We start from the raw sequence: 6,774 nt of genomic DNA, 5'->3' as shown, positions 1-6,774 counted from the left end.
CTCCCCTGTTCATCACACTGGATAAAACAGTGAATCAGATGGGGAGGAAAAGTGCTTGAAATATTGTTCATGGAGAAGTTTTATCAGTAAATAGCTCGACTATATGTAGACAGCTATGAGCAGATGATTTTTATTTGGTTTTTTTAGGTAGGTCAGAAGGTAGAGGAGGATAAACTTTCTCCTGTGGACATGGATTTGAGACTTGTGTATACGTCATTGCTTATCCAGCCCCTCTGTGATTGAGAATTGTTCCTCAGTTCCCTGTTGCAGAAGATAAAAACAGTGATGATTGCTTAACTATTTGGAAGCTGCAAGACTCTGTAAATAGGTAAATCCTTTTATTTTCTAAAGAAAGTAGCCATGCAGTATCAGTCGAAAGTGAAGCTATAATGTATTAGTTGCAGTAGTTGGACAGTCTTGTTTAGTCTGATTACTTCTCCTGCTCTGATTGTCTCATGCAGGTGCCAAGGAAGCTTTCCATTTGCTGGTTAAAATGCAGGACTCCAAAGTGGCCAACATCAAGGCTGTTTTCTTGGTGGTGTCTCTGTATCTTATGCTGTGTCTCGACTCTGGTTCCACTGGAAATCACTGCCATCATTTAGTACTGACTGTTAGACTGTGCTAACTACATAATATTATGAATATGCATAACTCCATGAGGTTTTTTTGTGATTTGTATGGGGTACTTCTGAGGCCTCCCCTGGAAATTTTGGTGTAGATGGTTTGATTCAGGAGCTTCTTACTTAGACACAATTGTAGAAGCCCAATTCTGATCTGCAGAGTCTGAAGGTGAGAGAGCTGCAAAATTAATGGTTAAGTTGTTTATTGTTAGAGACAGGCAAACAGAATGTCATGGATGACAGATTTCTTATAATGATAGTGCTGAAGTTTTGTTGGCAAACTTGGAAACTTGTAATTGTCTTGAAGATCAAGCCCCTTCAGGCTGATTTTATTTGGATATCTCTCCCATTCCTGAACTGTACTCCTCAGACATTTCCTTGACTGGATGCAGCGATTGCCTGTCGATTGCTCAGTCAATAGGCAGCTGAACCAGCTGCCCTGTGCTGGATGCTAACAAGCACAGAGGCTGATCTTAAAGGCTCTCCTAATTAAATTTTGCTTACAATACAACAATCAGTCATTTGGTAGGATAAGACCTATAAATGGTCCCCATGTCTTTTTGTGTAACTGTCCATGGACTGTCACACAGATATGAAAGCATGTGCTAGGGAATGATACCCTTTGCAGATGACTTTGCAGTGTGAGAGAAAGACTCACAGGTAGGAGGATGTTAGCTTAATAAATGAGCTCCAGGGTTTTATATCCTCCATCAAAAAGTCTGACTGGATTCAATAGGGAGAAAAGTAATGGTGAACATAAATTACATTTTCTAGATTCTGAGGCAATTTTGTCCTATGCATGTGGTTTCTAGATCATCTTAAAGAAAAACTAGTTCTCCATTAAATTCTAAAGAGTATTGCATGTTAGATGTGATGTGTCCATGGGCTGAAGGCAGCTGGTAGCTCCCCTGCAGGATCACAGGAGCTTGGAAGCAGAAGCTGGATGCGTTCGTAGCCTGTAGGGATTTGCTGGTTTAACCAGGACTCCTGGTTTAAAGATTTAATCTGAGCTGATGCAAGATTCAAGAGATCACAAAATCACAGAATTGTTAAGGTTGGAAAAGACCTTTAAGATCATCAAGTCCAACTGTCAACCCAGCACCACTACCACGTTCACCATTAAACCATTAAAGCTTTTCTTTTCCCTTATTAAGTGCTTCAGTTTATTTTTTGTGAACTGTAGTGACTATACTAATGGACAAAGCTGAACACCCCAAAGGTCTCCAGAACACATTGTCCTATTGGATTTTTAGGTGTTCTTAGGGGAGAAATTGTCCTTTTGTTCTCAGGCTGTGTCTGTTGTGTTCTTGGCACAAAACAGGTAGCAGTTACTGTGAGAATGCAGACTGCAAGTTTCTGTCCATACAGTGTGACCTGATTTCAATAAAGTTTTCAATATGCAGGTCCCAGGGTTGATTCTTAAAAATTGTTTTCATCACTTATTCAACAAAATACCTTATCTAGAAAATTCAGCATGTGCCAGGTTTTGTCAGAGCACCCTATACAAAAATTGTTAGGTTTTCCTGATGTAGCATGAACTAGGTTGAGACATCTGAACATTTACTTAAAAACTGATAATCTGGCATGTTTAAAAACAAAGATTCCTACTCCTCTAATTTTAGCACATGGAGCTGCTGCCCAGGAGTTCTCAGTAAGCAATGACATTTGCTTGCAGTCTCTAGGTCACATTGCCCAGTTTTTTAATTGGTACCAAGCTGGGCTTACAGGAAGCATCAAGATATTTGGTCTGAAAATCTCCACAAAAGCTCTCTCTCATAATGCAGTTGTTTTTCATTAGTCTTACCCAAAGTAACACTGATGAGGAGACTGATAGTGGAAAAGAGCTTCTTTGGTGTTGCTTGTAATTAAACGCAGTGACATGGATGGCACAGCTCTTGCAAAGTGACTGCTTTAATCCAGTCTGGCTTTAAATCTGCATAAATCATTGAAAGCCAAAATAAGCTGTGTTTAATTAACAGCTTCCAACACAATTGCTTTGGAGTGTTGCATCTGGGACCCCTGTGGCCCTGAGATTTGCTCTGGGGGGGGGGGCTGACATGCTTCCTATTGTTGTTGGACTCCTTTTGCACCTCTAGTCTCCTCCCAGATGTTCCCAGCTGTCCCATCTTGTGTCAAGTATGATTGTCCAGCAGCTTTGGATTGTCAAAATTAGCTGGGTTAGGGGGAAAAAAAACAAACTAAGAGAGAACAACTTTTTTTTTTTTTTTAAGCTAATCCAGATCACTTGATTAAAGCAGGTTTAGGGACTGATTACATGAACTCTTATGGTGGTGGATTGGAGAGGGTAAGAGATGGGGTTGAGTGGAGGGTGACGTTCAGAGGAGGTGAGCACAGTGTTGGGGACCTGGTGAGATGCTGTCTGTGGTCCAGCCAGGATAGTAAACTGGATCTCCTGGCCCAGCTCCCTGTGAGGTGTTCACCCACTGGCGCTGCTACAGCCATCTGTGGATGAGGGTGGCTGAGTGATGGGATGGCTCTGCTGCTCCAGCATCTGTGTGTTCCTGCCAGGGTTGACCGGGTCCCCTGGTCTGACATAATTGGGTGGTTGTTGTCTGAAGCAGATTTTAACCTTCCCTCAGACTGCTTTCCCTGCTGAAGAAGTAGAAGAAATCTGGTGAGCAGCTGGGAACTGATCTCTGCTGATCTCACCAGAGCCAGGAGAGGACAATTTTTAGTTGCTTTAAAAGCCATTTGAGCTTGTACTTGTTGAAAACCTCCTGGCTGTTCTCCCTTTTAACATATTTTTTGCTTTCTAAGCTTCCTTTCCTCATCTCAACAACTTTCCTACATCATTCCTTGAGCAAAACATCTCTTGTTTATAGACGGCACTGCTCTTCTAGGGTTTGGAAGGAAGCACAGGAGCATTGCTGGGAGAGCATTGCTCCCTGAGCCAAGTAGTTTCCCAGCAAAGGAAGTCTTGGACTTATTCTGCTGTGATTACCAGACTCTACCCTGCTTAAGACACTCAGAGCATATGCAACCTGAGCAGCTCTCTTAATGAGACCCTCACATATGTACACTGAAAGTGCTTTCTGTTACTCAGAGTGTCTCTCAGTGATACTCCAGATGCTGCTTTGCCATTCTTGGGGGGATAACTACAGTCTTTTCCGGTCTTTGAGTAAATATAGACATGCACTATATGCGTCTGCTTTGGGAAGTCACTGTGATCTTTGTGTTGATTTCCAAGGATGACAAACCAGGACAACCCAAGATGTTTCTGGCAACAGCGTCAGATGTCAGAATTGCAGCAGGTCTGTTGGAGCATGGCAGAGGTGGGTTTTTTCCTTCGTGAAAGAAAGAAGAGCGGTGTGGCAATCTGAGCAAAGCAGCTGTGTCATTACTGCTTTATCTAATAGTGAGATTTAGAAACAGGATTTGGGTAATAAATACGGGCTTCATGCTAGTTATTAAAGCAAACACAGAGTAACAGAGATAAGCCTGCTGCATTTATTCATGGATAAGAACATAATATATAGGAACACAGAAATATTTTGTCAGAGGAAGTCTGCTCCTCCTGAGGGTACTGTTTAATTGCAGTTGCCTCAAGGCAGCTGGATCCCATTTGTGAGGTGCTGCATGGGAGAAAGAGCTTGTGATCTCTTTTGTCCATGATCAAGTGACTGCTACATAACAAGTTGTTGCTCCTTCTCCTCTGGGACTTGTTCATGTATATGCTTTTAGCCATGGAAAACATGGACTAATTTAGCTTGGTTTAGAGGCACACATGAAGTCTAATTGTCACACATGGTCCAGAGGTTTGGAGCGCACACAGACCATTGCAGAGACCTGGAAGAGGCTTGTTAAGCACAGCATTTGTACGAAGACCCTAATGCCTGCTTTAACATGAGATATGGCAGGTTGGTGCAGCAAAAGGAGGGTGCAAAGCAATAGTGATGCTATTGAATCAACATGTCTGTCTTGGTAAATCCTACTCCAAGTCATTGCTCTTGGTTCACCAGGGGCATACAGAGGTGGAAGAGCAGTTCTTTGGGCTCCTTTCATGTTCATGAAGTTGCAGACCAGGTGGCATGGTAGGAAGGGATTTCTGGGGGATCTCACATGTCTAAGTGGGTTGTGACTGAGCATTCTATCAAAAATAAATCCAGATTGTTCTTGAAAAGTTCTGAGGTTCTGCCTCTCAGGTCCTGGCTCTTCTTTCAAACTTGATTCCTAAGGGCAAGTGATGGGTCTGATCCGAGGGTTTTAACCTCTGTCAAGTAGAAGGACTGAATTCAAGCCTAGGTTTGCTTTTGGTTTGTAGCAGATGATGCACAACACACATTGCCACAGCCTGATCTGCAAAGAAATTCCAGTATTTCTAAGAATCAATTAATGGATGTTAGCAAATTCCTGATATGTGTTTAAGACCATTTGTATGGCTATCAGTGTATGGTTTGTTTTTTTCTCTGTGGCAGTGCCTTGGAGCTCTAGCATCATTGTGCTAGATTTGTGTAAGCAGAGAATAAAAAGGTGGCAACAAAGGTATCTATGTAATGACAGGTGTGTTTTGGAGAGAGAGTGGTCATGTGTGTCAGTCTTCTCTGTTTCATGTAGATGCTGAGGTAAGCAGTGCTTGACTGACTGGTAGGATAGAAACAGCAAGCTATCAATCTTTATTTGATTTAATATGTCTTTCAAGCATTTGGTTTAACACTCAGGTGCATATGTAGATCTTTCTGAAGTGGGCTGTTAACCTGACTCTTAATAAGGTCAACAATCTTAGTGTAATCTGATAGAGCAGTACAAATGAAAAATGCTCATCTCAAATGGTCTTTATTTTCTTGTCATGTCATATGACCCAATCACTCAAGTTTGTTCAGTTTCATTTCACAAAAAAAAAAAAAGGCAGCATGAAAGAGAAAGAATTCTCTTGGAAAAGGTTGTGTAAGAAAATAAGTCTGTGAAATTCTGTCCTAGATTGAAACTACCTCTCAGGGTCAAAAAATCTCAGGTGTAGTGTGTTGTCTCACCTCATAATGGATGCAGTCCTATTTCTGGTCCCAGCCCTTCTTAGCGTACCTCTAATAGAGATCATCACTGAGATGATTTTGACAAAGGAAACAGTTTTAGTCCTGTTTGTTTTTGAAAGTAGCTGTCCCAGTCTCAGCAAAACATACTCGTGCTGGTTTTGGCTGGAGTAAATTTTCTTCCTAGTAGCTGCTGTAGGGCTGTAGTTTGGATTTGTGTGGAAACAGTCCTGATAACACCAGGATGTTCTAATTACTTCTGAGCAGTGCTCACACAGAGCCAAGGCCTTTTCTGCTCTTCATCCTGCCCCACCAGCTAGGAGGCTGGGGGTGCACAAGGAATTGAGAGGGGACACAGACAGGACAGCTGACCCCAACTGACCCAAGGGATATCCCAGACCATATGGCATCATGCTCAGCATATAGAGCTGGGAGAAAAAGGAGGAAAGGGGGGATGTTTGGAGTGATGGTGTTTGTCTTCCCAAGTCACCGTTATGTGTGATGGGGCCCTGCGTTCCTGTGGATTGCTGAACACCTGCCTGCCCTTGAGAAGTGGCAAATGAGTTCCTTGATTTGCTTTGCTTGTGCATGCGGCTTTTGCTGTTAAACTGTCTGTATCTCAACCCACAAATTTTCTCACTTCCATGCTTACAATTCTCTCCCCCATCCCAGGGGTGGGGGAGTGAGCAAATGGCAGTGTGGGGCTGAGCTCCTGGCTGGAGTTAAACCATGACATATACTAAATACTTGAGGGATTCAGGTTTGATGGAAACAACTGGGAGGACATGTAGAAATAACATCCAGGATGCCTGGGATGGATGCTCACTAAGTGCCTCCTCCAAATGTGGAGAGGGCAGTGATGAGGGGAAGTCTCTCATCTGCTGCCATCACCATCTGCTGCTTCATCTATTTCAGAGTCTTACCTTGAGATGTTCCCACAGACCTGTCAGCCGAGAATGATATCTGGGCTCCTCCATGTTTTCTTCCTGTCTTATGTCCATGTCAGTCTTCCTCTGGTATTTCTTTTAATAAACCATGTTTGAAGGGAGAGAAATGGGTAAAGATGATTTTGAAGTGAAATATAGCCCTCTGGCATCATGGTCAGAGGACCAGAGGGACTGATCCCAGAGTAATGTCTCCTGCCCTCTGGGAGGCAGGGAGGGAGG

The 6,774-nt window shown here is 42.9% G+C and overlaps 1 long non-coding RNA gene across 1 annotated transcript in view; it reads right to left on the bottom strand.

Annotated features, from left to right (window-relative positions):
• Positions 1 to 6,033, bottom strand: part of LOC113970842 — a 12,840-nt gene extending 6,807 nt beyond the window's left edge. The window contains exon 1 of the long non-coding RNA XR_003535352.1: positions 6,009 to 6,033. This is a non-coding gene — a long non-coding RNA (uncharacterized LOC113970842). The remainder of the gene's footprint in view (positions 1 to 6,008) is intronic.
• Between the last annotated feature and the right edge of the window lie 741 nt (positions 6,034 to 6,774).

The sequence above is a fragment of the Neopelma chrysocephalum genome, unplaced genomic scaffold (genome assembly GCF_003984885.1).
Source record: "Neopelma chrysocephalum unplaced genomic scaffold, ASM398488v2 Primary Assembly neopelma1_80b, whole genome shotgun sequence".
NCBI classification, from domain to species: Eukaryota; Metazoa; Chordata; class Aves; order Passeriformes; family Pipridae; genus Neopelma; species Neopelma chrysocephalum.
This window is presented reverse-complemented; position numbering and strand designations above follow the sequence as displayed.